Here is a 27,969-nt window from a genome sequence, read left to right on the forward strand (position 1 = left end):
CTGGCAACCTTCCTGAGGTTATCTGAGGCCAGAAAACGACAACGCCCTTGAGGAGAAAGCCCCGATTCCGAGTGTCCAACACGTGGCCCAAGGCTCCTGTGCTCCCCCTGATTCAGAGATGTGTCTCACCTGGGAGCCTCCTTTTAGGCACACCCCCCTCTCCCAACACCGTCTTGCAAAGGAGCCAGCACAGCGAGACACTGGGCCGGTTCTCCACGCAGCAGCCAGGATGAATTCGTTAAAACGTAAATCAAAATGTTGGCAAGGATGGGAAGTAACTGGAGCTCTCAGGCCTTGCTGGTGGGAACGCAAAAACCACTTTAGAAAACGCTTTGGCAGCTTCTCATAAAGTTAAACATCAGTTACCCTGTAACCCAGTAATTTGATCCCTAGGCATTTACCCAAGAAAAATGAAAACAAATACCCACAAAAATACTTGAACATGAATGTTCAGTCATAATAAGCAAAATATGGAAATAATCCAAAAGTCGCTGAACAGGAGAATGGAGACACAAATTGTGGTCCATACAGTGGCAACTGCTCAGCAATACAAAGGAACTCCTGATACACATCACAACACAATGAATCTCGAAAACCATTTACATGATCTAGGCCAGGCAAAATGAACCTATGTGAAGGAAATCAGAATAGTTGTCGCCTCTAGACAGGGTTGGGGACAGTGGGGGTGAAGGAGAAACAGCACAAGGAAGCTCCTGGGGGTGGCAGAAATGTTCTGTACTAGGAGAGGGGTATGGTTAGACAGCCACATGCATTTGTCAAAATTCATCAAACCATAACTCATAAGATCCACGCACTTCACCATATGTCAATTAAATATCAATAAAAGTCAACGTTTAAAAAATCATAAATCAGTACGTCATTACTCTGCTCAGTGCATTTCAGTGTCTCCCCATTTGTTCATTCAATAAATACTAAGTACTGACTCCATGCCAGGCACTATTCTGGTCACCATGGGTTAAGGAGAGAACAAAGAAACTAAATTCCCCAGTGCCGGGGGGTTTACAGTCCAAGGGGAAGATAATTAAGTACTTTACATAGTTAGAATGTGTGCTATGAAGAAAAATCAGAGATGGGCAATAGGGAAGATACTGCAGGGGAAACACAGGGCCGGCGGGGGGGGGGGTGGTGGTGGTGGTGAAATGGGATCAAAACACTCCCTTCTGAGGAACGCTGTGAGAATCCCCGAGCTTGCATGGATGGAGCCTGGGACGCAGTGGGCATTTCGGAACAGCTGGCTCTCACTGATAATAACCCCTGGCCTCTGAGGGAAGGAAAGAGACGCAGGGGCTCAGGGAACCTTGTAGATGACAGGGGTCCCTCTTCTCTGGGCTCTCTTTGCACCCGCTGCCCCTCCTTGGCCCGCCGAGGGCCTGTACATCCTCGCAGAGCTCAGGCTAACTGCTGTGCCCGAGCCAATGAAGGCATCTCATTAACGCTCGGCAAAAGCTCATGAAGACCGCGAGCTGTGCATCAGCAGCAGAGGAAGGTCAAGGTTCTTCTCATGGGAGTTAGTGCCTCTGGGACCCTGTGGCACCAATATTCACAAACAGGTTGAAGAGGGACTTATTTGCAGGTGAGTAGGCAGCCAAGGGTGTGTCCAAAGTTCCTCGGAGCTCCATATTCCTTTCCCCAGCCCTGGCCCGGCCCCTGCCCCTGGGAGGGAGAGCAGTGCTGGCCCAGAGCTAGACAGAGCAGTCCCCATGCTGAGGGACCAGGACAGGTCAGTTTTGAAGAGGAGATAAAGATCTGAAGCTAAGAATACCATCCACAGAGGCGAGTCCGGCAGGAAAGCGGAGCGGGGCAGGGACCCGAGCCAGGAGAAGCAGCCCAGCCGCGTGCTGAGTTCTGTGCCCTCCCCTCTCTGCGCTCCGAGGGCTCGCCTGTAAGATGGGAACCCAGCTGGAAGGAGAGCTATGAGGGTCACGAGAGAGTTGTACTGATACAGGGGAGCCCCAGTCACCTGGTGGGGGAGGTGACAGTGACACCGGGGTCTGGCCTCCTCCACCCTTGACCTGCCTGCTCCCCACCCCCACACTTTGAAAAGATAAGAGGCCAGTGGGAAGGAAGAGGAGCTGTTTCAAAGCCAGGAAGTGGGTGGAGAGAGGGTTTCTTCACAAGTGGGGACTATCTGGACTGCGCGCAAATGGGATGCAGATGATGCCGCCTCCGTGTTAAAACTAGGTCATTGGGAAGGTCTCAGGACAAGGACTTGGAGATGGCAGTCCTTCTTCTGAGCACCTACTGGGATGTCTTGCCAACTTGGCAGCTCCCTCCCCTATCCCACCCCCTCCCACCCGGCCTTCTCCTGTAATCGTGCCCATCTCTCCCAAAGTTGGGGGCGGTCCCTGGAAGAGGTGCAACCTTGCAGCCGTGGCCCCTCCCCACCTACAGGGGCTGCCAGAGCCTGGGTTGACCTGCCTGAATCCCTGATCAGCCTTTCAGGGCTGTGGTCCAGAGCACAACACTGCCCCTAAGACACAGCACCCTCTGCTGGGCCTCTGAGGGCTCAGACTTCATACAAGGCTGACAGGGAAACATTTAAGGGTGAAGCATTGAACAAATGCAAGGGTTTCCATCCCCGATTCTCTAAGAACAGGCCTCTTGATTGAACATCCCTGTAACGTTATCACCCTTTGTTACAATTCCCCGAGAGGCTGTTCACCCGCATAGGGGAGCCCACACACCGGGACAGCCTGGCTGGGGTTGAACTGGCTCCACCACCACTGGCTGCGTGACCCAGGCAAGTCCATTCCTCGGAGCCTTGCTATCCCCATGTGTAAAATGGGTCTGAGCACCCCCTCCCTAAGGTTAACAAATGAGCTGATGAGTGCTGAGCCCTGTCATGGGTTGAACTGTGTCCCCCAGAAGACACACTGAAGCTAACCTGGTACCTGTACATGGGAGCTTATCTGGAAATAGGGTCTTTGCAGGTGACCAAGTTAAGATGAAGTCATTAGGATCCAACATGAGAGGGGAGGCAATGGGACCCTCACAGATACGACGGGCAGCTGAAGACAGAGGCAAAGACTGGGGTGATGCATCCACGAGCCAACGAACACCAAGGATTGCCAGCAACCAGCAGAGCCAGGAGAGAGGCACGGGACAGAGTCCCTCTCAGCATCTCCAGAAGGACCCACCCTGCCAAAACCCTGCTGTGGACTTGCGGCCTCCAGCACTCTGACAGAATAAATTCCTGCTCTTACGAGCCACCCGGCTTGCAGCACTTTGCTAGGGCAGCACAAGCTGACTAAGACAGACCCTTGAAGAGGGTCTGCAGCAGTAAGTGCTGTGTGTCAACTCGTGCCATTAATTGCTTGTTTGATGCCTGTCTTCACCATAGACAGTGGGTCCGAAGATCTGATGTTCCCTCAGCAAATACTGAGCACCTGTTGGGTGCCAGGCATGTACCGGGCGGGGACACATGTTGCCCGTCTGTCATGCATGCCCCGCCCCCTAGTTTATGTTTACAGATGAGCAGGTGAGCTGACCTGGAGACCACCCTTGGGGATGTCTTTCCTACCGTATAAGGCTCAGTCTGTGTCCAGCTTCTTAAAGCCCAGTGTCAATGTCTGTCCCAAGGAGGAAGGTCAGTGCCCAGCATAATACCAGGCCCCCCGAAGGTGCTAATGAATGTCCTGGTGGGGAGCCTGGGGAGCCCCGCTCCCAAAGTGTGCCCCCACCCTCACCCTGGACCCACAGAGCACTCTGCGACCTGCTCCCTGGAGGGTCTGGCGCTTCCAGCCCCACCTCCTTCCCCCTCCAGGGCCAGGTTCCAGGCAGCATGTGAGCACTTAGTTGTTTCAGTTTGAAGAACATGATGGAGCCAGCGATGCTTAAGATGCTTGTGTTAGTGGCGGTGGTCTGCAGTTTCATTTCGCTTTAGTAAGAACCATCTGCTGTGAGCAGGCAGCAGGCACAGCCAGCTCCCCATCCCAGGGGCTGTCCCCCCCCCCCGCCCCAGATTCCACCCCCAGAGGAAGGCTGTGCTGGGGCCCCCGGGCCAGGAGAGGAGCCCCTTGAGGCTGGGGCCGGGGGTAGGACATGCAGAACCCCAGGCTGGTCTCTCCGTCCTTCCCGGCCAGGACCAAGGGGCCTGAGGAGGACCCCAGGACCACCCAGCCCCGGCCACTGTAAAGCATGTGGGGGTCGGAGGGGGTGGAGGTGCAAGGACCGACCCTCAAACCCACTGTGCTCTTCCTGCAAAGTCCCGGAGGGAGGCAGCTCTGACTGTGCCACTGACCCAGCTACACGTCAGTCACTTTGCCTCCTGCTGCCTCGGTTTTCGCATCTTTAGAATGGGGGCCCCGTAACACCCACATCAGAGAGTTGCTGTGAGCACCGAGGCCGCATGGGGGGGAACCCCTGCAAAAACCACCTGACCAGGCACAGGAGGAGGGCTGGCCTCTTTCACTGCCAGCGAGAGCCCAGGGCGGCTGCCAGCAGCCCCGCAGGGTGGGGTGGGGGCCGGCTTCTCCACCCAGCTCTGGCTGGCACTGTGACAAAGGCAGTGTGAATCACACAGCTGGGAGCATAGCTGGTTGTAGCCGAGTTGGGAACAAAGTGCCTCTGGGGCCAGAGAATGAGCATCTTGTCCCCCACCCGCTGGACCAAAGGTGTGCCAGTCCGGACGTAGTGCCAGGGCTACAGGGAGGTCCCGCTGGGAAGGGGGATCTTATAGCCGCTCTGGAGAAGCAGGAGGCAGGCACCCAGCCCCAGGGCCCCCGCCAGGAGCGCGGCGCCCAGGGCTCTGAGGAAGGAAGTCCTGGTCCGGGTGTAGGAGCCGGGCGCCACGATGCCCAGCAGCGCCGTGCTGACCGTGAGCGGGTAGAGGATGGAGACGCCCGTGTTGAGGGCAACGATCTCGCGAACTTGGCAAACGGGGCGATGACGCAGAAGCAGCGGGGCACCGTGGCGATGACCGTGGCGAGGGCGCTGGGGACGATGGCCACGCCCACGTGCCGCGCGGCCTCCGGCGTCCGCCCCTGGCGCTGCGCGTGGGCACCCTGGGTGTGGGCGAGACAGAGCTGCGGCCCCAAACGCCGGAGGGGATCCCACCCTGCCTGGGACTTGGGATGGGGGCTTGGACCCGGGTAAACACACGCGCTGTGCAAGGCCAGCCTTGCCCTCGCAGGCCCGGTTCCACCCCCGCGAGGGAGGATGACCGCGCCTGCTCCACGGGGTTGGAGGGAAGACGGGGCGGCTCCCCTGCAGCAGCGCCCAGCGCACAGCACGCGGTGGGGGCGCGTTCAGCGTTGCTCTGACCAGAACACTGATGCTCTGCATAGCAGGTCCTCAAAAATGGGAGCCCTGCTTGGAGCTGACTTCCTTCTTTTGACCAAAAGCAGCTAAATCTATAAACAACTGAATTTACATATTTATGAATACTTCACACCAATTCCAAACCAGGAAAAAAACAAAAGCTTTATGAGACCCAGAGCTGGGTTTGGCCCTGAGTACATGGGTATGTCCTCACTAAGCCACGAGGGCCAGAGATGGGGCTGGTGACCTCACAGTCACAACCAGAAGGGCTCAGATCTGTTCCCCCGGCCAGAGAATGAGACGGACTCAGGGAACGTAGAAGCAGGCAGGGCCCTTGGACGTTGCCTGGTCCGACCCCTCGTGCTGGCTTAGGGAGACAGGCTGGGGGGAGTGGACCTGCCCAAGGCCCACAGCGATGCTTGGTGGAGCTGCCTCCGAACTTGAGCTTGAGTCCCCTAGGCGTGGAGAGGCTCCTAGAACACAGCCCGGTTGGGCACTGGGCTTGGGGGTATGCGGCTACCCTCGAGGGTCCTCAGCAGCACTGGGGGGTGGGAGAATGTTCGTTGGGGAGGGGAAGGGCAGGCAGGCTGCTCACCTCGGCCTAGTGTGGGGACAGGTTCTCTCCAGCCAGCAGGCAGCCCTAGACCAGACGGACACAGTAATCCATGGAGGAGCCGATGAGGATGGACAGGGAGATGGCTTCCACGGTGCCCATCTCCCAGCCACTCAAGTACATGATGGTCACCACCAGGCAGACGATGCCTGCAGAGGGCAGTGGACGGCGGGGGGCAGCTTGGACCAGCCCCACTCATCCGGTCCTGGAGGGGCGGTGGGCGAGTTCAGAGGGCCCTTGGAGAATGCGCTGAAGTCTACAGTGGAGCACCCCCAGCTCTGGTGACCAGTGGGACGAGGAGGCACAGGGCCAGAGAGAGCTGGGGGGGGGGCCCGAAAGAGGGATCAGGTGCTGCAACACATCGCTGGGCCGAGAGCTACCACCTGCCGACATCTGGCTCCCCTCGGGGAGCACACAGTCCTATGAATGACTGTCACAGAGGCTCTTTTTGCCTGGGGTGGGAGTGGGGTGATCGGGAAGACTGAAGAGATGGGACACTTAAATGTGGAGAGAAACTAGCTGACCTGAGGCCACCAAGGAGACCCTGCCCACTCCTGGTCCCCGGCCCACATGCCCAGGATGCTCAGGAGCACGGGCAGCAGGAGCAGCACGTGGGTGATGAACACGGCCACCGCAGCCACACAGATGAGCAAGGAGAGGGCCAGACCGTACAGGGCGCTCTGCACCCCTGGAAGGTGACGGGAGAGGGCCCTCAGCTGGGCTGCACCACGGGGCACCCCTCACCCCCTCCTCCCCATGGCTCAGAGGTACTGGGGCTACACAGATGGGCGCTGTCACAGCTGTGTTACTCTGGGTGAGCCACCTGACCTCGCTGAGCCCCCATTTCTTCATCTGTATAATGGGGGGAATAGCAGTACGGACTCCATAGCTTTGTCTGGAGTTTAAAGAGAGAGCACAGGTCAGGCCTCAGCAAGCGCCTGGCCTCCAGAAGGGCTCCCAAGGACAAAGAGCTGTCATCATGGCCATTGCCATGACTTTCTAGGTGACGAAAGTCAGGATCAGAGAAGAGGGCCTGATGATCCTGCAGGTGGGGCCCCCAAGTCTGGCTTCTGATTGGTGCTCCCGGCCACTGTCATCCCAGTTTCTCCAGGGCCCTTGGCCAGATTTGAGAAGACAAGTGTGGCTGAGACAGGCCAGGCCCTCGCTGCCCAGGTCACCACCCCATGCCCCCTGCTGTCACCGCCTGCCCTGCCGAGACCCGGGGGTAGGGGGACCGGGCTGCCGCTCGCCTCCGATCTCCATGAAGATCTGCTTCCAATGCTCGCAGGTCTGGAAGCCACAGCGCAGGGCCGAGCCCTCAGGAAACGTCTGCAGCTGCTGCTTCAGGAAGCTCTCCCAGCGCAGGTAGTCCTAGGAGGTCTGGAAGGAGGACTTGCCCTTGTGCTTGGTCTGTGGGGATATGAGCCAGTGAGATGGGTGGACGGCTGGGGTGGGGTGGGGGGGCGGGTGGGGGCCTATCACCCTGCCCTGGTGACAGCCAGTCTGCTCTGTGACAACTGCAGCTGGCCCTCCACCACCTGCAAATGGAGTGTGCTGTGTGGGTGGGAGTGGAGGGTGACCCCATCCAAGACCACTTCAACCAGCCTCTGGGTGCACACGTGTCTCTTACAGCAGCAGCAGATCCTGATACAACCAAAGTCCCTGTCCCTTCCCAACAAAACCAGTTTCAGCTCCCAGAGCCCCCAGCTGCCCTCTGCCCATGCTGTTCCCCTCTGCCTGCACTGCCAGCTCCCGCTCCTCCTTCAAGGCTCATTAGGGTTCCGTCTCCTCTAGGAAGCCATCCTGGATGCCCCAAGACTGGCATCCTCTGGGCTCTGTGAGCCCTTGGTGCTTCCACATCGGAGTTCTCATCACTGCCTGGCAACCTGCCCAACTCCTGGGCTGGACTGCGAGTCCAGGAGGGCAGGTGGCCTGTCCGGTTCATGGTGCCCAGCTCTGGAACTGTCATAGATGTGACCTCACTGGTCCAATTCTGCTCTGCCTGAGCACAAGCCAGTTTAGGGTGAGTCTGTGCACGTGTGGGTCTGAGTGTTGGTGGGGTCAGCTGGGAGGTGATGTTCTGTTGTGCGGAGGGGCCTGAGAGGGGATTCTCTCCTCTCTCAAACTGCCTGTGGCTTCAGCCTTAAAAAGGAAGGAAATTTGGACACGGGCGCCAACATAGGTGAACCTGAAGGCCGTTATGCTAAGTGCAATGAACCAGTCGCAAAAAGACCCATGCTGTGTGTGAGGGACAGAGAGGACTCAAATCCGTGGGGACAGAAAGGAGCGTGGTGGCCGGAGGAGGGAAATGGGAAGTCAGTGTTGAATGGGGACAGTTTCAGTTCTGCAAGATGAAAAGCTTCCGAGACGGGCGTTGGTGACAGCTGCACAGCAGTGCGAATATGCTAAATTATTTATTAATTTATAATAAATTATAATAAATTAATTGATTTAATAATTAATGTTACTGAACTATATGCTTAAAATGGTTAAGACTGTCAGTTTTTAATATATATTTTAACACAATTTTTAAAAACTGCCTGAGCTTTGAACTGGTGTCTGCATTAGCCTGGGGCTCACTGTGGGCTTGGGGGGTCTGGGTCCTCCCTGTGGTGGCTGGCGGTTTGGTTGCTCGGGCCTTGAGTGGCACAGGTGGCGGGAAGGAAAGCAGGGCTGGGACCAGAGAACAAGAATTGCCCACTTGCCACCTTATTCTCGTCCCTGAAGGCCTTCAGGGGAGCGATCTCACCACAGCTTCTTGATGACTGCCAGAGGGCACACCGGCACCTGTAACCCTATTCTTTAGAGGCGGAACTAGAGGTTGGAGGGGACAAGTGGCTTGCTCGAGGACACAGAGCACAGGGAGATCAGAGCAAGGACTGGAGCCCAGGGCTCAGCGCAGAGGCAGCAGGGGCAGACTCAGCAAGCCTCAGCGTGAAGCGCCAGGGCCACAAGGCCTGCGAGGCCCAGGTCGGGGACACGGGTGCGTACACACGCGTGTGTGTGCATGGGTGCCTCCTTGGGTAGAGCCCAGGGAGTGTCAGGGGTGAGAGAGGAGGCAGTGAAGTGTGGGATGGCCAGTCCCCTGGCTTCTAATCTCCTGGGGAGACCCAGCACAGCGGGTTCTGTGGCCGAGAACCTGGCCCCTCACAGTTAGGAGTATCCTCACCTGCTCCTGCAAAACCATGTGGACCCTGGGCTGTTAGGGAGGGAGGGTGCTGGCAGCTGGCAGTCATCCTATGTGACAGAAAGGCTGAGCTCAGTGGTCAGCGCTCGAAGCTGACGCTCATTAACCCTGTGACCTTGGGCAAACAACCTCACCCCTCTCAGCCTCAGTATCCCCTCAGAAGAGCAATCCCACTGATCTTCTCTGGGGTGGGGGGACCGGCGGTGACAGTGCACTCTGTGACGTCAGCACGCTGTCCTGTGCCTGGTGGCCCACCCGGGGCTCACCGACTCGAAGGCCATGGAGATCCACTGCACGCGACCGTCCTTGACACCCACGGCCCCGTGTGACAGCTGACCTGGGAGCAGGTGGGGCTCGGGCAGCTCCTTGCACTCAGGGTGCAACATCTGAAGGAAGGAAGAGATGCTGTAGCCTGTGGGTAAAGTGCAAGAGGTGGGTCGGGGTGGGGACCTGGGAAGGGAGCACCCCTTCCCCTCGATCCCGCCTGCACACGTGCACTCACCCATCTGGGTGTGAGTGTGCAAGGGGTACACGCCCCTCCCCTAACCTCCTAGTTTAAAAAGTGTCTAGAACCACTGGCAACATCGAGAAACCTACATCACCATTTGCCATCGGGGTGGAAAATGACGCCTTGTGCCCTCTCAGGAAGAGCCCTAGACCCAGGTTGTTGCTGGAGGGCCAGCCCCTTCTCACTCCGGTTGTTGGGAAAGCTCCTCCTGTAGGTTCTCCCCTGAGCACCGCACACCTCCCCACGCATGTGCAGCTCTGCGTCAATTCACCTTCAAGCCCGAGTCGGCTCTCATCCAGAAGATTTGCACACTCCTCACCCCAGTGTAGATGAGGCGGGAAGCCCCATAAAAAGACCGGCAGGACCCCCAGCCAGGGCCACTACTCCTGCCAGCGCCATCCGGTTTCCTGGCCCAGCGGTTCTATCTCACTTTTTGCCTCTGAAATGGCTTACTTACCCCTAAAGTTCTATTGGTTCCGTGAGCTCACTCTTGATTGGTGATTGGTTATTTCCTTCACTCCTGATTGGTCCATTTCCCTAACTTCTGATTGGTCCATTTGTAGTACTTCATTTGCACGGAGCTCACTCCTGATTGGTTATTTCTCTCACCCCTGATTGGTCCATATCCCTCACTCCTGATTGGTTCTTTCTCTCTCTACTGATTGCTCCATTTCTACAAAGCTTGTTCCTAATTAGTCAACTTTTGTTATACCTTATTTGCATATGACCTTGCAAAGTGTAAACTGGCAGCCTATAAAAGCCTGTGTAAACCTACAGATGGGATCCAAATCTTGGAGCGTTACCGTCTCTGCGCTTGTTGGGTAATAAATCTTGAGTTCTCCAACTCTGAGAGCTGCTTGGTTTCTCGCTCAGATCGTGGTTGCTATCACAACTGAGCTGTAACGCGTTTTTTCTGTAACATGGACACCTTCAAGCAACTGTTTGCAGATATCTTCGTTCATGGCACGTGCATCCTCAGGGCTGTCAACCCTTGACTTTCTACTCATCTGAAGGCAGGCACTGCACCCCGCCTGGATTCACCAGCTCCGAGTTCTCTGCGATGGCTTTGCAAAGGTGATACAGTTGCCTGATTCCTTTGAAGAGGTTAAAGCTGCTGTTGTAGATGGTTACCTTTTTTTCCCAAGGAAACACGGTCCAGTGCAGCTGCTCGGTGAGTCAGGAGCTCAGCCCGGGGTCCCACCCCTGGGGAGAAACCTCCTGCAGTTCCCATTACCAGCCCTCGGAATCCTCTGCTTGGTCGCCCATAGTCCTACCCCTAGCAGCACCTCTGCTCTCTCACTGCTTCCCCTGCATGGGCCCCTCAGTCTCTCTTCTGCCTCCCCTCCTTGCTTTTACTCAGAATAAACACACCTGGGCTGCCTGCTTTTCCCTCTCCTGCACAGTCAAACCCTACCTGTTCTCGGGCATCTGACTTTTCTCCTCATCGCCTCCCCAACCCTCCCCTGAACACCTGCAGACTCACGGTCAGGACTGAGCGGATCTCCTCTGACCCCACCTGGCTCCTGAATTACTTTGTGTCTGAAATCCTGTACACTCAGTCAGGCTAACTTAACCAAGGCAGGGGTTACGATCAACTGTAACTACGGCCACGGTCCTTGCCCCGCGTCTCAGTATCCATCACGTGCCAGGGAGACACCCACTCACAGCTCCACCAGCTTCTCTTCCCCCCCCACTGCCAAGGGCCCAGCACCGGACACAAACACATACAAGGGGAGAGACTGTCTCAAGCAGACGGCACCACAGGCGAGGCACGCAGCAAGGGCTGTGGGCACAGGGAGGGCCTCCTGCAGGAGGAGGAAGAGGGCAGGAGGTCTTTACGCACCTGTATTCTCACCTCTATTCCAGCCCTAATGACGCGGGGCAGCCGGTCCGGCCCCACTGCACCCAGATTCCTGGGCGATTTTAAGAGCTCGACCCTGCTTGGTCTTCAAGAGAAATGTTACCCCAAGAGCCCGTGGCGGGGGCCTGTTTGGGCCGTTTGAGCAGTCAGAGCCAAGAGGGAGTGTGGGGAGCTGGGGTGGTGGCCTGTGGGCTAGTACTTGTTAGCAAGCCTGGTGTGATTGGGCCCTTTGGCACTTGCCCAACGTGGGCCCACGTACTGGGTCTCTGATGACATGGTTGTCGATCTGCCGCGTGCGGTTGGTACCAAGAATGCCAAAGACCACGAAGACCATGGCCCCTGTATCCACCAGCGGCCGCAGCGCCGGCTTCCAGCAGCCTGTGTTCACGCAGGGGTTGAAGCCGAACGTGGCGGAGAGGCGGGCCTTGGGCGCTGCAGAGGGAGTGACAGCTGTACGGGGAGCTGGGGCTCAGCCTTCCAAGGTCCCACTGCAGCCTCCCTGCAGGTACCCTTCTCACTGGGCACGTAGAAGATGACTTCGGTCGGCCCGTCGAGGCTTGTGGGACTGAGCAAAGTAGAGTTTCCTGTGGAGGCAAAGGAGGCTGGCACTGAGGCCGGGAAAGCCGGGAGGAGTTGGGGAGGTGGGGCAGACGTGGCCGTGTGCAGGGACTAGAAGAGCACAGGGGGTGGACTCGGGCTCTCCCAGTGCGGGGATTGGGTTGTAGGTTCAGGGCTGGGGTTTGAACACCTGTTCTAGTCTAGCCCCACCACATGGCTCAGGTTAAGTTAACATCCTTCCCTTTTCCTCTTCTCTGTGTCTGTCTCCTTGCCTGTGGCATGAAGGGTGGAGGAGACCAGCAGTTTCCAAAGTGTCCTCCAGGGGGTGCAAGAGTTCAGAGGGGCCCCGGTGCCAGCCTGGGGGTTGGGGAGGGTCACTGCTCAGAAGTCCCCTGCCCTGCTGTAACCCGAACAGTCACAGAGCCTCAAGATTTTGTTTAAGGAAAGGATTTCACGGTCAGCTTATCCACTGTGGGACTTGAGGTGGCTCAAGGTTCTTTCTAGAATGTTCTGAATTCACCCAGGCCAGCCAAACCCCAGTGGCTTTTGTGTATGTGCAGACGGAGCCCAGCCGTGGAGGGCAGGCAGAGGGACCCCCCAGTGCCGTGCCAAGGTGCGCCAGGCTGGAAGGGCCCGAGGAGCCCGTCTTGGTCATCCCGGAGCCTCCATACCACACCCCCGCCCCAAGCGGAGTTCAGCCTGGTGGGGGTGCCCAGTGCCCCGAGGCCAGGCCCTGTCAGTGAAGACCACGTCCCTGTCCCTATTGCCGGCCCTGCACTGCCATTCTCTGGACTACGACAGTGAGCTCTTTCAGAGCATGTGTTGTAGTTTGTAATGACATTGTGCTTGACTCGTTAGCTGCTGTCTCCCACTGGTCAGCCCGAGGGCGGCATCCACGTCTGTCTTGTTTACCAGCCCCAGCACTAGCCCTGGGCCGGCTCAGTCGGTGCTGAAGGTTTGTTAAACGAACGAATGGAGGAAAGAGTAGATGTTCCGCTAACAGCCTCAGTGGCCAGAATGTGGGAGAAGAAACCTAGGAAAAGATTCCCCCAGCTGGCTCGGAGACCCCTGAGGCACAGAATGCGGTCACTCGCATTTTGGGGCACTGACTTCATGCCATGCACTAGGCAGGGCGTGCGTATGCGGTAGGTAAATAGAACAGAGACGGTCTCTCTCCTGCCACCCCACAATCTGAGGGCGGAGGAACATTAAATACATATCTTCCGAATTATATAGTGTGGCGAGCACCTTGGAGAGGAGTGCAGAGTGTACTCAATCATTCATTCATTGATTCACTCATTCAGCAAGTGTTTATTGAACACTCGCTGTGTACCAGGTACTGGGTCGGGTGCTGGGGATACAGCAGGGGCCACAGTCAAGGTGCCCGCTGCAGGATGCCTACGTGCTCCTGAGGGCAGACAGCTAATAAACCATAATAAACCAGTAGGTCAGTATGACTCAAGATGGTGATGGGAGCTGGAAGGAGAGCAGAGGGGTGACGCCCAGGGAGAGACCAGGCGTGGCTATTTCAGTCGGGGCCGGTGTTCTGGTCAGGGGCAGCCTCTCCGCGGGGGGGTACCTCTGGGCAAGGACCTGAATTTAGAGAAGTCAATCACATAAGGAGCTGGGGAAGAGCATTTTAGGCCGAGGGAACAGCAAATGCAGAAGTCCTGTGATGGGAACTGGTGGGTGTGCTGAAGGGCAGCAAGATTGCCACTGCATCCTGCGGGGCCACCCAGAGGGACAGTGGCAGATGGGGGTGCAGATCGTGGGCCTGTCGTCTCGGTGTTCCCCACTCCCCAGTCCCAGGCAGGGAACTGTCTGGACAATCGTGGAAATGGACATGGGTTTCTTAAAGGTGCCTGCTGGCATCTCTTATTGGGGGTGAGGTAGGGGGGGGCGGGCTGGTAGAAACAGGCCTATCTGCAAGGTTACTGGGTGTGCTGCTGCTCCTCGGCAGCCACGTAGAAGCTGAAGTCAAACTTCCAGCCCCGCTTGGCATCACAGGCCCAGGTCGTCACCATCCACTTGCAGGAGGGGCTCACCGCCTGGAGCAGCTCTGCTGTAGACATACGAGCGGTCAGCTTCTTGGTGAAGTTACCAAAAGGCGCTCTATACACCTAAGTGGATGGACAGAGATAAGACAGGTGGCTCCGGGAGGCTGCCTCAGCCTGGGCCTGGCCTCAGGCTCTGTCCCCCTCCCTCCTTGGAGTGTTCCCCGCCCCCTGCCCCCGGTTCAGACCCCAGAGTGGGGGACATAGCTCCGAGCAGAGACTCAGGAGGCCTGGGTTGGAGTTTAAAGATTGGGGAAATCCTTCTTCCCTCTCTGAGCCTCAGTCCTTGCCTCGCCTGAGGACCTACTCACTCCGGGCCAGGCCTGAGCTGTGCTCTGAGGGTACGGCAGCGGGAGACGCGTTTGGTCCCTGCCCACAGCCAGCTGCCAACCATGATGGCTTCAGATTCTTTTAAGGGCTTTGAATTAAATATCAGGATATGACATGGGATGAACGGGCAGCAGAAAAGGATGGCAAACCGAAAGGGATGGCCAGGACAGCACTCTGGGAGGAGGTGACACTCACGCTGAGACCTGGCTGGGGCATCGGCCGTGAATTAAGTGGGAAGGAAAGCTTTCCAGGCAGTAGGACAGCAGTGCAAAGGTCAGGGTCAGGAAACACCTCACACAGCCCATCTCTGAGATGGAAATACAAACCCTGAACAAGTAAGGTGACAGGCCTGATGGTCACCCGGGGGTGTAACGTGTTAAAGAAACACATGGTTCCCGAGAGGGAGAAGCCGGAGGCCTGGGCTGGCCCTCGGAGGCCCTTCTCTGAGGTGCAGGAGCAGCTGTCGGGAGCAGCAGTATGACTAGTGGCTCCCGTTTACTGAGCGTTTACTGCACCCCAGACGTTCCGTAACACAGACCTTGCCTCATGCACCTCCAACAACCCTGGCTGGTACCTTTCACATCCCGGTTTCACAGATGAGGAAACTGAGACTCAGAGAGACTGTCATCTTCCCAAAGACACAGGTAATAATTGGCAGTGCCAGGACTTGAACCCAGGTCTGGCTGCCTCAGAAGCCCATGCTGTCACCACCCTGTGGGTCCCTGCCGCTGACATGGCTGACAGCGGGAGAGGGTCCTCATCTGCCTGGGGCAGCTGCATCTTCACAAACCCTGTCCCCACCCCTGACGTGGCCAGTGCCCACCAGCGCAGCACTGAGGGCCCCCTCCCCAGTAGTGGTGACTAACTTCAAGGCAGCCCCGGCTGACCTGGAAGGAGGGCACCTCCCCGTCCCCGGGGGACACGACCTGCCAAGGGGCAGGTAGGCTGGCGTTGAGGGAGAACCTGCAGACAGCCGGGTGGCCTTTGGTCTTCCCCTTGGAGGCATACATCGTGCCTGGGGTGTCTAGGGACAAACAGAAGGGAGGTGGAGGAGGGATGACAATCACCTCGTTGGCTTCCCCTGACCCGGTAGCAGCCACCCTCTGCTCTGCTGACTGAGGAGCTGAGCCCCGACCTTGGGCTCATCTCCGAATGCTGGCCCTGCCCTTTCCTGGTTTAAGCCCAGGACAATGATGGGAGAAAGGTCGTTGGCAGTGGACACTGGGGTGGGATGGCGGCACAGATGGAGGTGGACGTGGTGGTGGTCCCTGCGATGGGGCGGCAGCACAGGTGGAGGGAGTGCAAAGATGGCGAAGTCATGGTGAGGTTGAGCTAGTGTGGGGCTATGGTACTGGCAGTGGTGTTAATGATGGGGAGCCCCGTGTGCCTGGTGGGGCTGGGCTGGTGATGGCAATGGTGGGCACAGAAGGGGTGACGATGGCCACGGGGCGACAAGGGTTAATGCCCACATGCATCCCTGCGTCCCACCTCCAATGGTGAACCCAGAAGGGATAAGCCAGCGTCTGGCGTTCAGGATGCCCCAGCCCTCCCCCCGATACTCAGGACGGGTTTGGCACACAAGGCAGGTTTATGGGGCACCACAGGCCAGACTGGGGTAGCGGCAGGAGGGGTTCCCGCTGCTCTGGCCGAGGAGAGCTCGTGGGACGACAGGCAAGGGCCTCCACTTCAACACCCTCCCCCCACCCAACCCTTCCATAGTGACCCAAGAACACAGGCTCTTGTTCTCGAAAAAGAAAGATTGGATTTAATCCTCTCTCCCCACACGGTCCCTGCACCCCTGCACCAGGCAGGACCTCCCAACACCCCCACCCAGCCAGTCCACGCGCCCCACTGACCCTGCAGGGTGGCCTCAGGCCGGCTGGCCCAGGACACCCCTCAGCCCAGCAGCTGCTTCTCCAGGGATGTCCGGATGTTCTGCAGGCTGTGGGGCTTCTCCTGGAACAGACCTACCCCCGCGCTGTGTCAGGGACAGAAGGGCCTCCCTGGCAGGGCCCTGCAGAGGCTAGGACCCTCAGACCCCAGGGCCCTCAGCTTGAGAAAGGGGTGGTGTCAGGGGTCTGCAAGAAACTAGATGGAAGTGAAAAAACACCAAATGTTGAATTAACAAGACTCTTAAGGCAAAAGAAAGACACCTGCCAGCCCCACCCAGAGAAGGACCCTCTGAAGCTTTCCCTGCTCACGCTCAGCACGTCCCATCTCCCTCTTCTGTCAAAGGGGCACCTCCAGAGGCGGGCCAAGGGCCCAGATGGGGTGCCGCCACTCAGGTGCTTAGCAATGTGTCTGGCTCGCGGAAAATGTTCAGTAAACGGGAACAATTAGAAATGGCATGTTATCAACAAGCAGAGATGAGGGGAGACCTCTAGTTTTGTGCCAAACATGGTGGGTGATTTTTTAGTTTGTTTTGCTTTTTAATGAAAGGAATTTTACATCTTCAAAAATTTGACCTTCACAATAATCCTAAGAGGTCATTATTCTTAACTCCATTTGACAGAGAAGGAAGCAGACGTTCAGGAAGGGAACAGGACCTGCAGGGGAAGTGAGAGGCAGGGCCCCATCAGGATGGGTCTTGTCCACACCTAAGGCCGAAGCTCTTTTTGCTACAAAGTGAAGGGGTCCCTTTAGGAGGCATTTCAGAGGCTGAGATGCAAGGGGCTGGAGGCTGGTCTCCGGCTGAGGTCTTGGCCCTTCTCCAGATGTTTCCAGGAACTTCGGGATCATCCTGCGGTTTGTCTGAGAAGTGGGAGCAGACATGGCTTTTTCCTCCAGGCCCCGAGGGACGGCGGGAGGATTTTAAGCGGCAGCGAGAGTGGAGTGGGATCTGATGCCCAGGCAGGCGGGAAAGGAGCAGGGGACATGGCCAGGGCTGCCTCCAAATTAGGAGGGGCTCTTCGGGCACTGAGCTGCAGTTGATTATCATGCATTTGGCTAATGCCATTACGGGGGGGAAGGCCAGGTTAATCTGAACACCGCCCTAATTAAGTGAAGGCAATGACAGCCGTCAGCGGGGCTTCCCCCAGGAGCTGGAAGCACTCGCCCAAGCGTCTTCTCATTTGGTTTCTAACCATCCGGCAAAGCTGCGCGACCTTGGGTTGACTTCCCCCACCCCAACCCCGACCTCAGGCTCCCCTCTGTAAGATGACGGCCTGGATCAGATGAAGGCAAGGAGATGTCTTTATTTCACCTCCTTGTTCATCCCCCGCACGCACTCCATCACTAAGTGCTACGGATTTTGTCTCCTAAAAACCTGACTTCACCGCCACCATCGGCCACGCTCGCCCCAGCCCCCGCCGTCTCTCATCTAGGTGACTGCACCAGCCTCCCACCTGGTCTCCCAGCCAGTTCCACGCTGGATCTCCAACCACACAGCACCTGGGGGGCTCAATCATGGCCCCTCTCTGCTTAAAACCCTCCACTAGCTTCCAGTACAATTATGGTAAAATCCAGACTCCTCACTTCAGCCCACCAGGCCCTGGCCCAGCCCATCTGGCTAGTCCTAGCTCCTGCAAATACCTCTCTCGAAGCTGGTCCCGGTCATTCCTACCGCCAGTGCTCCCCTCTGCCCAGACCTCTTTCCTCTTCTCCCCTCCCAGCTTGGCTAACTCCTTCCTTTTTTACTCCTCCCAGTGAGGCTAAGTCCTTCCCATTTGTCAAGTTTTGGCTTAGACATTCCCTCCTCCAGGAAGCCTTCCATGATGCTGAACTCCCCAGGCACCCTGCTTTCCAGCCACCACAGCTCAGATCTACTATTACATGGCCTGTCCCAGCAGTGGAACAAACTTCCTGAGGTCAGGAGCCTGTACTGCCCAGTGGGGTCTCTCCAGCACCAGCACAGCTGGCACCCATGAAGTATTTGTTTAATGAATTGTGGGCACACTGAGGCTTAGAAGTGGAGTGATTTGCCTGAGGTTATGCAGTGATGGGGATGGATGTCCCATCTCTCGTCTTTGAGATCTGGATTACAGAGAGGGAAGGGTCCCACAGGGGCCACCCTGGCTGGAAACCCTCACCTGAACAGGTGATGCAGGAGATGCCCTCGGTGCTCAGGTTGTACCTGAGGTCCAGCAGCACCTGGATGTTGGTGTCAGGCTGGAAAAGCAGTGGGGACTGGCTGGCAGGGCGGAGCTGGCTAGCAAACACCAGGGACAGGATGTGAGGATGGAGACCAATATGCCTGCAAGGAAAGGGTGCCTCGCTAGGCAGGGCTGGGGCCCGGGAGGCACACTCACAGCCGGGGCCTCCAGAGCTCTGGGAAAGAGCTGCTCCCTCACGGGGGAGGGGAGAGGGAGGAGGAGGGGGTGTCCCAAGGGAGTGGGCAGAGGCCCAGCATGCCAGTCTCTGAGAGAGGCTGCTGGGGGGTCAGTCCTCCAGGGGAGGGGCTGGCAATGTGCATCACTTGGGGGGTTAGACTATAAGCTACAAGCTCACTTCTAGACAAGAATCAGCCACCACTCAGAGCCCTTACCAGTTTATAAAGAGCCAGCACATCCACCTGATCTTACACAGCCCTAAATATATAGTCAATGATAAAATAACAACAATAATAATAACAATAATGATAATAACAGTAACAACACAACTTTTTCTTAAACATTCTTTATTGAGTTATAATCATTTTACAATGTTGTGTCATATTCCAGTGTAGAGCACAATTTTCCAGTCATACATGAACATATATATATTCGTTGGCACATTTTTTTCTCTGAGCTGCCATAAGATCTTGTGTATATTTCCCTGTGCTATACAGTATAATCTTGTTTATCTATACTACATTTTGAAATCCCAGTCTATCCCTTCTCACCCCCCGCCCCCTTGGCAACCACAAGTTTGTATTCTACGTCTGTGAGTCTATTTCTGTTTTGTATTTGTTTTGTTTTTTTTTTTTAGATTCCATATATGAGCGATCTCATATGGTATTTTTCTTTCTCTTTCTGGCTAACTTCACTTAGATTGACATTCTCCAGGAGCATCCATGTTGCTGCAAATGGCATTATGTTGTCGGTTTTTATGGCTGAGTAGTATTCCACTGTATAAATATACCACCTCTTCTTTATCCAGTCATCTGTTGATGGACATTAGGCTGTTTCCATGTCTTGGCTATTGTAAATAGTGCTGCTATGAACATTGGGGTGCAGGTGTGATTTTGAAGTAGGGTTCCTTCTGGATATATGCCCAGGAGTGGGATTCCTGGGTCATATGGTAAGTCTATTCCTAGTCTTTTGAGGAATCTCCATACTGTTTTCCACAGTGGCTGCACCAAACTGCATTCCCACCAGCAGTGTAGGAGGGTTCCCCTTTCACCACAGCTTCTCCAGCATTTGTCATTTGTGGATTTTTGAATGATGGCCATTCTGACTGGTGTGAGGTGATACCTCATTGTAGTTTTGATTTGCATTTCTCTGATAATGAGTGATATTGAGCATTTTTTCATGTGCCTATTGATCATTTGTATTTCTTCCTTGGAGAATTGCTTGCTTAGGCCTTTTGCCCATTTTTGGATTGGCTTGTTTGTTTCTTTCTTATTAAGTCGTATGAGCTGCTTATATATTCTGGAGATCAAGCCTTTGTCGGTTTCACTTGCAAAGATTTTCTCCCATTCCGTAGGTGGTTGTTTTGTTTTGCTCATGGTTTCCTTTGCTGTGCTGAAGCTTGTAAGTTTCATTAGGTCCCATTTGTTTATTCTTGCTTTTATTTCTGTTGCTTGAGTAGACTGCCCTAGGAGAACATTTTTGAGTTGTATGTTAGATAATGTTTTGCCTAAATTTTCTTCTAGGAGGTTTATTGTATCTTGTCTTATGTTTAAGTCTTTGATCCATTTTGAGTTGATTTTTGTGTACAGTGTAAGGGAGTGTTCTAGCTTCATTGATTTACATGCTGCTGTCCAGTTTTCCCAACACCATTTGCTGAAGAGACTGTCTTTATTCCATTGTATATTCTTGCCTCCTTTGTCGAAGATTAGTTGACCAAAAGTTTGTGGGTTCATTTCTGGGCTCTCTATTCTGTTCCATTGGTCTATATGTCTATTTTTGTACCAATACCATGCTGTCTTGATGACTGTAGCTCTATAGTATTGTCTGAAGTCTGGAAGAGTTATTCCTCCAGCCTCTTTCTTTCTCTTCAGTAATGCTTTGGTAATTCTAGGTCTTTCGTGGTTCCATATAAATTTTATTACGATTTGTTCTAGTTCTGTGAAATGTGTCCTGGGTAATTTGATAGGGATTGCATTAAATCTGTAGATTGCCTTGGGCAGTGTGACCATTTTAACAATATTGATTCTTCCAATCCAAGAGTGTGGGATATCTTTCCATTTTTTAAGTCTTCTTTAATTTCTTTCATCAATGGTTTATAGTTTTCTGTGTATAATTCTTTCACCTCCTTGGCTAGTTTTATTCCTAGGCATTTTATTACTTTGGGTGCTATTTTAAAGGGGATTGTTTCTTTACTTTCTTTTTCTGTTGATTCATCGTGAGTGTAAAGAAATGCAACTGATTTTTGAACGTTAATCTTGTAACCTGCTACCTTGCTGAATTCTTCAATCACCTCTAGTAGTTTTTTTGTGGACCTTTTAGGGTTTTCTATATATAGTAACGTGTCATCGGCATATAGTGACACTTTTACCTCTTCTTTTCCAATTTGGGTCCCTTTTATTTCTCTCTCTTGCCTGATTGCTATGGCTAGGACTTCCAAGACTATGCTGAATAGGAGTGGTGAGAGTGGGCATCCTTGTCCCAGATTTTGGTGGGAAGCTTTTGAGTTTCTCACCGTTGAGTGCTATGCTGGCTGTAGGTTTGTCATATATAGCTTCTATGTTTCCTCTATACCCACTTCGGTGAGAGTTTTTTATCATAAATGGGTGTAATAACACTTGACTTGTACTGAGCACTTACTGCATGCCACGCACTGGGCTAAGTTCTTCACACGCCCTATAGCTTTCCTCACAGCTGCCTTATTTGACGGACACTATTCTTTATTTTTTCTATGGACACTATTCTTATTCTCAGTTATACTATAGGAAACTAAGGCTCAGACCCACTGGCACAGTCAAGGTGACACTGCTCGTACGTGGCAGAATCAGGATTCTGACCCAGCCAAGCTGGTCTGACTCCAGAGCCCAAGCGCTGAGCCCTGCTCTGCTGCCCGGCATGGGGCTGGCACTTAGAGGGAGCTCAACAAGCAACAGCTATTGCGGGACCAGCTTTGTTCTACGCAGGAATGCAGTGAGGCTGAGAGAGAGAGAGGGCCACCAGCCCAGGTCTCTGACCTCTAGCTCTCTAGCAGGACAGGGGTGGATCCCCAGTGCCTGCCTGTTCTTTGGAGGGGGGGTCCATCCCCATGCCATAGGCACTGGGGAGAAGCTTCAAGAAGCAGGGAAGGAGAATGGAGAGCTCAGTCACCCACAATCACCCAACGGCTCTTGACAGCCGACCACAGGACCCAGCGGTGCAGCAGCTCCTGCAGCTGGGCGGTGAGTGGCCCCGGCTGCCCGTGTCGGGGGCTGGCTGCGGGCCTTCGGGGGGCACAGACACCAGGGACACGTCTCTCAGCTCCAGCGACACTGCCAGGGCAGAGCAGTGGCCCATGAGAGGCCTGGCCCAGACACGAGTCACAGCCCACCCTGGTCTCGGTCCTCTCCAGGGAAGCCCAAATGCTTGATGGGGAGCCCCACGGCCCTCTCACCCAGCCCCCGCCTCTAGCCCAGCCTGTCCTCAAACCATCCTGTCAGACCAACCCCCCCCCCCCCCCAGGTGAGGCAGGCCGTGGTTCCCGCCAGGCTCAGCGGGGCAGGCGGCCCCAGCTCTCAGCTGGCTGCTCCTCCGCGTCGGGCCAGGGGAGTCATCCCCCAGGTAGGGCCCGGGCCCTGCGCAGGGCCGCCCCCCGCCCGCTCGGAGCGGCAGGCGTGTCCCCGGGGAAGCGCGGGGAGCTCTCGCGGCCGCGCCTCTGGGGGCAGCTGTGGCGTGAGGAGGGGAGAGGGGAGAGTCCTGGGTGTCCAGGGAGGGTGGGTGAGCGCAGGCACCCCGCCGCCGCTGACGTCTCACACAGGACACGCAGCGCAGACTTCCTGCGCCCCACTTCTCTCCGGTGCCATCTCTCCTGGGCCCTCCGGTGCCACTCTTCCTCCGGGGAGACAAATGGCGACAGCAGCCGTTACCCAGGAAGGGGGGTGACAGCACACAGCTGCCCACACATTGAGACCAAAGCAGGGGAATCGCACCTCCGCTGTCGTGCGGCCCTGGGGCCCTAACCCTGGGAGACGGGGAGCGGGGCTGGGCTGAGGACGCAGCTGAGGCCGCGGCTGGAGGGGACGTGGGGGAGACAGGGCTTGCCCAGGGACTGGGAACAAGAATAATGTGCGAACTTGATGAGTGCTGTGTGTCAGGCAGTGAGCTGGTGCCCCATGCGGATGCTCTCGGTCCTTACAGGGACTATATGTACCCATTTTATAGAACAGGAAACTGAGATGCAGAGCGGTTAAGTAATAGGCCCAAGGTTCCACAGCTGCCAGGCCAAGAGGCTGAGGCTGGAGCCCAGGACTGGGCTGACTACAGTGGCCACTGCCCCAGACTAGGGGGCAGGGCAGGGTGGGCCTTGGTTGGTGTCTTCATAGAGATTAGAGAAGAAAAGCCCTTTACCCAAGACACTTTGCTTCTATGTCACAAAACTGTCATAGAAATAGTCACATCTGAATGTCCACAGTGCAGAGGGCTGTGCCTCAGCCACAGTGCCCTTGTGCAGTGCCCAACCCGGGCCACCAGCCATGGTGCCCTGAAGGGGAGTGTGAGGAGGAAAGCTGGGGAGTCCATCCTAGGCCCAAGGCTGGGCTCCTTGCTAGGCTCTCGTGTCCTTCCTGCTCCTCCTTGGCTCAGGTGGACACTGTCATGGACCCCTGACATTTCTGCCTCTGTGTACCCTGCCCCGAGCCCAGACCCTCCCTCATTCCTCAGTGCTCCCAACCCAGGCCATTACCGGGGACAGATTTCATCTGACCATCCCTCCCTCCCCAGACCACCTGGTCCATGGCCTATGAGACCCCAACTCCTCCACCTTCAGCAGCAGCTCTGCACTGATCAATTCGACTCTGCATAGGGTCCGCTGCATCTAAAAATTGTTCCTCCCCCAAGGGAGGGAACCCCGAGGACATTTAATGTGGTGGCTAAGAGTGTGGGATTAAGAGTCAGATTATGGGGTCTAAATCTTGGCTCTGCTGCCTGTTAAAAGGGTTACCTTGACAACGTTGCCCAACCTCCCTGAGCCTTTGTTTCCTTGTCTGTAAAATGGGTGAAATAAGAGGACGCAGCTCCTTGGAGGGGAGGCAGTAAGATCTTATACAAAAGTGCTTTGCCCACTTCTCAGCACACAGTAGGTGACCACACATATAACCACCAGACAGGACTCTCTCCTCCTTCCTGTGCTCCCCTAGTGGTGCCTAGCACAGGACTAGGCATACAGAAGGTGCTCAATGGTGAATCACAAGGCTTCCTGGAGAGAGGGTGGTGTGCTGAGTGGCCCCCAAGGTCTGTTACGGATATTCAGTGAGAGGAGGACGTGGCCCGCTGCCCCTCCGCTGGCGCAGCTCACCTGGCCCGGCAGGCGCTCTCCAGTGGTGCCGTGTAAAGGCTCCAGATGGCCAGGGCAGCGGGCATGGTGAAGAACACAGCCAGCCAGCGGCAGGACACGATAAGAGACACGAACAGGCCAAAGTCATGGATAGCCAGGATCTGGCAATGGAGAGAGAGAGGGGGGTGTGGGGCCGGCAGGCCCGGAGCCCAGGGAGCCTGGGGACTCTGCAGCCAGGCACTCAGGACCCTGCACCACTAGGCTGAGGCAGGATGAGGAGGCCGGGGCTGCTGGAATGGAGACACTAGCCTAGGAGGGCATCAGAGGGCAAGGGCTGGTGCTCGGAGCATGGGAGGGGAGAGAGAGTCCCACCTCTGGTCTCTGCTGCAGGCCTCTGCCCGGAACAGTGCCTGGCACAGAACAAGCGCTCCATAACTGCCCTTACATGAGGACAGAGGGAGACACCCTGCTGGAGCGGGCCATGAGGTAGTGAGGGGGAAGGGAGAGAAAGCCACCCTGATGGGAACAAGGGGGCTGGGCCCAGGAGGAGTGGGTGTGTGGCGTAGTGTCAGAAGGCAGCTGCAGCCGACAAGCAGAAGAGCCTTCACTGGGGAGTGCTTTCACAACCGTCTCATTTCTGTCCCTGATGATCCACACATGAGGAAAGTGAGGCTCGGAGAGGTTAAGCAACCTGCCTAAGGCCACACAGCCAGAAAATGGCAACGGTAGGGTCTGAACCCAGCTCTGCCTGTTTTCTGGATGTGGCTCTCTAGGAAGGCCTGGAGAATCCCAAAGCATCAGGTGGTTTCTAGATGAGATACTCAGCCCAGGTCCTAAAGCCTCTCAAACTCAGGCAGGCTCACTGCCTCTCAGGTTCTGTCAGCACCGCAGCCCTGGCCGAAGAACCTTCTCCTGAGCCCAGCTCGGAGACCTGAAGGAGTGTGGGGCCAGCGAGAGGAAAGTCAGCGAAGGGATGATGATGTGTGGAGCCGATGGGGGGAGAGAGCTCCAGACCAGGGGGCAGGAGGCTCGGGCAGGCTCACCACTGACAGCTCTGGGACCTTTGGAAACTGCCAAACAACCCTCAGGGCAGAGGCTGGATTATTATTACGAGAATCAACAATAAACACTATTTGTATTATTATCATGTTCCCATTTGCTAAGTTCTGGTGATGGTGATTAGTAACAAAAACTCTAGGGATGTGGCAAGTACCTTGAGGCACAGGCTGGTGTGGCTGCAGGAGAAGGGGTGGGCGGGAAGAGCAGAGACCAGAGGCCAGGGGTGCCTGGGGGGAACGGGAGGTCAGGACAGGGGCAGAGGGTGGTCTCCCACCTGGGAGAAGATGTTAGCTGCCTTGGCGGCGGCCGTGGTCAGGGAGGTGAAGAAGGTGGCCTTGCCCGCTGTCTGGATGGTGTGGATCATCCGCAGCTGCGGGTCTTCCAGGTGGGTGGCCTGGCGGTAGGTGTTGATGAACACAATGACGTCGTCCACGCCTACGGGAGGGGGTCCCGGGCCAGCTGGGTGGCTCAGGATCACTCTGCTGTCCCCAGGGTCAGACCCAACCTGGGCTGAGAATCCGAGCCCCACCCTCCATGCTCCTTGGCCCTATCCCCTCCCCAGAACTGGGCCCCTTCCTCCAAATCTTAGCCTCCTTCCCACCTTTCCCACTATTCTTAACCTCCAACCAGCATGCCTGCCTGTTCCTTTCACCTCTCGGGGGCTCCAACCACAATATGAAGAGGATCGCCCCCCACTCATACTCTACCAACCCCTCACCCCAATTCCGAGTCTCCAAGGTCTGAGAGGGGACTTTTTGGAGCCCCCATGGAAGCCAGTCTTCGCATCCTGGAAGAAGATTCTTTTAGGAACAGAGTTCCCCAGTGGGAGGCCCATTGCCATGGCGATGGAGGGAACTCACCAATGCCCACTATCAGGAAGGCAGCCAGCCCACTGAGGATGCCCAAGTACTGGATACCGAAGACCACGTGGTACAGGAAGAGTGCCACCAGGCAGCTGAGGCCGATGCTGGCAATCCCAGAGAAGGACAGGAACACTGGGCAGGGCAAGGGGCACAGGGGATAAACTGGGGGGACCCAGCAGAACACACTCCTTCAGTGTCCCTGACCCCTGCTGGGTCCTGCCTCATACACCCCCAACCCCGGGGAGTGCCTTCACCACCCCATCTGTGCTCAGTGCAGTTCTCTACACCCAGAGAAGGGGCTGGGCAGGAGGCCTGAGAGGCAGATGAAGGCATTTCTGAGCAAGTCATGTTGTTCATGGGCCCTCATCTTTGCCGAACTTACCCCAAGTGCCAGTAGGGAATTATTACACATTTAACATCTGTCACCCCAGTAGAATAGATGTTCCATGGAGGTAGGAAGTGTAAACATGATGTTCACCACTGGAACTCTGGCACCTTAGAGCATCTGGGACACAGTTGGTACCCAATTAATATTTGTTATATTGATGAACGAACGTCTTCTCCATTTTTGAAGGTGTGACCAACCTCTCACTCACTTGGGCAATACAGAGTACCTGCTGTATATGCAGAAAGAAGCAGCCAGGGCACATGGGGAGGTGGCAGTGGACAAGTGAACCGGGGGACTAAGGGCAGCTGACCTGGGACTGAAAAACAGGCTACAGAATAATCCATAACGTGTCCAATACTCCAGACCCCCCAAAACATATCAGCAAGTTTATCAGCAAGAAGACGGTCAAAGGGCAAAAGGTTCAACTGTGGGAGGTCTTTGCAGTAGGGGCCCTCAGGTGTGGTCCAACCTGCCACTGCACCTCAGTCACCTGCCTGGGGTTAGACGGTGATGTCTGGGCACCCCTCCCCCGCCAGCTCTGGCATGGCAGATTGAAGACCAGTTCTGGCATTCCTGAGTGGGAAGGCTTTGTTCAGAGAGAAGCACACTGGGAGGAGAGAAGGGGCTGGCTCCATGCGGGGTCTTCAGGGAAGCCCTACCTGAGCAGGAGGTGAGGATGTAGACAAGGGCGGCGATGCAGCTGCTGCTGCTGAAGGCCGGGAGCATGTAGTTGTTGGAAGGTTCTGCATACCTCCTGATCGAAGAGGTCCATCCCCCCCGTACAGAACCTGGACTTTGCTGGGGGAGGGAGGGCACAGAAAGACGGTGTGGATCAGAGATGGAGGAGGAACAGGAGCCATCCACCTCACCAGACACTCTTTACCTTGGCTGTACATGACGAACGCCTGGGGGCTACCAAGAATCCTGATGTCCAGGCCATACTCTAGACAAATGAAATCAGAATGTCTGGGGTGGGACTGAATGATCAGTGGGGTTGACACCACTGCTCTACACAGATAATAATCAATTACAGCCAAATTCTATGTCATCTTCCAATTCTCAATTATTCACAGCAAAATTCAAAATTCAAACCAGCTTCTAGATACTCAGTTTTACACTGGTATTCAGAGTGCATCTAATAGAATTTTTTTTTTTTTTAAAATGGAGGTACTGGGGATTGAACCTAGGACCTCACACACGCTAAGCATACGCTCTACCGCTTGAGCTATACCCTCCCTGCTGAAGTTATTCTTGATAAGAAAAACAACCAAGCTGGTCAAGTTGAGTTTTAAAATACAAACAGGAGTGAGATCTGTTTCTGGCCAAGAAGGAGTAACAAGATGAAACCTAGATTTAGCCTCCCAGTGAAACTAACCCCAAAATGAGAAAATATATCAAACAAGACTCTGGACATGAGACACCAAAGAGAATGATGATCTCTGAGAGATGAGAAACATAATGGGCCCTATGATTACCCTGACTCCCTGGTTTGCGAGAGTTTCCAGGCCTCAGTGCAGCCTAATATATGGGTTATTGGACTTCTCAAAAGAGGCTGAAAATTTTCCAAACTTGATGAAAACTATAAACATATTGATTCAAAAAACTTAAGCAGCAGACCCCAAATACACACACACAAACAATAAAACTACAATGCACATGATAATCAAATTGCTCAAAATTAGTGACCAAGAGAAA

At 55.4% G+C, this 27,969-nt stretch overlaps 1 pseudogene; it reads right to left on the minus strand.

Moving 5' to 3' along the window:
• Positions 1-4,662: 4,662 nt before the first annotated feature.
• On the minus strand, positions 4,663-27,170 carry LOC135323002 (protein dispatched homolog 3-like; annotated as a pseudogene).
• Between the last annotated feature and the right edge of the window lie 799 nt (positions 27,171-27,969).

This window comes from Camelus dromedarius, chromosome 15 (assembly GCF_036321535.1).
Source record: "Camelus dromedarius isolate mCamDro1 chromosome 15, mCamDro1.pat, whole genome shotgun sequence".
In the NCBI taxonomy this organism is placed as follows: Eukaryota; Metazoa; Chordata; class Mammalia; order Artiodactyla; family Camelidae; genus Camelus; species Camelus dromedarius.